The 1,129-nt window shown below is 37.4% G+C and overlaps 1 protein-coding gene across 1 annotated transcript in view; it reads right to left on the reverse strand.

Annotated features, from left to right (window-relative positions):
- Positions 1-1,129, reverse strand: part of LOC107104574 (sialic acid-binding Ig-like lectin 13) — a 27,139-nt gene that overhangs the window by 25,099 nt on the left and 911 nt on the right. The gene's annotated exons all lie outside the window — the stretch shown is intronic.

The following is a 1,129-nucleotide window of genomic DNA, read 5'->3' on the forward strand; positions in this document are numbered from 1 at the left end:
GGGATCTTCTGCTTCTAGCCCTTGCAGTCTGACAGTAGCATTATTCATTAGAATAAGCCAAGCGACTCTCTCGATTTAATCCGCCATTGTTACAGGAAAAGAAAGGATAGGGTAGCTCCACCCAACGCACATTACATACTGCGGTGAAGTTAGTTTTACGTTGAATATTTAACAGAATTATAGTTAATCCTGTTCTTTGCTCTGGCAAGTCTATAATATGGGGGCACTTCAAGTGTTGGAGCGGCTTTCTCAGTGTACGCAAAGCAAAGAAGAAGTTTTCCCGGAGCAAAGAAGAGGACTAACCACAGGAAGAACCAAATGTCTGTCGCTGGAGTACAAGCAGCGAGCTACCTGGTCCAAACTTTGTAACAGGGCTGGGTCAAGATCTGCTTTGGTGGTTGTTTCTAACAGTATTATTCTCTCTGTTAAGCTCTTGAAACGATATAGGACATGATCTTTAGAAACTGTGTTGTCTTCTACAAATCGGCAACTTGTTCGAGTTCATTTGCTATGGCATTCCACGAGTTAGCCATCGCTACACCTTTGCTTGAAGGCAAAATCAAAGCAGGTGCACTCATGCTCAGTAACTATTTTTGGAGGGCTAGCCTTGGCCAATAGTTGTGAAGCCGGTGACGCCACCACCCCACCTCCCCAGCATCATTGTAACATTACCAGCAGCAGTCAGATGACAAAGTGGAAATAGACTAAGTGGATAAAGGGGGGAAGAAAAAAAGGGCAAGCGAAAAGCCTTTGAGTAAAAAAACAAAAAAGTTAGACTGAAATTAATCATTGTTTCAGAAATAGAAGGTTGTTAAAATTTATGGGGGATTGAAAACATGCTTTAAAAATGTTGTGGTGTAAATCAGTATGAGACAAAAATAAAAACATGTCTTAAAAATGTTGGTGTGAATAAATATAAAACAATAAAAAAATGGAAATACAGAACAAAAAGAAATCCCACTTGCAATAAATACAAAAACACAAAATAAAGACTTCTAGAAATGTATAATGGAAAATAAGTGGGTTAGAAATAAGTCAGTATAAATGCAAGAAGAAATGTAAAAGTAAAAGCAGAAGTTAAAATCTATATTTTTAGATGAATAATTGATCAATTGATAAATAAATATTT

Source organism: Cyprinodon variegatus, unplaced genomic scaffold, assembly GCF_000732505.1.
Source record: "Cyprinodon variegatus isolate N-32 unplaced genomic scaffold, C_variegatus-1.0 Scaffold1797, whole genome shotgun sequence".
NCBI lineage: Eukaryota > Metazoa > Chordata > Actinopteri > Cyprinodontiformes > Cyprinodontidae > Cyprinodon > Cyprinodon variegatus.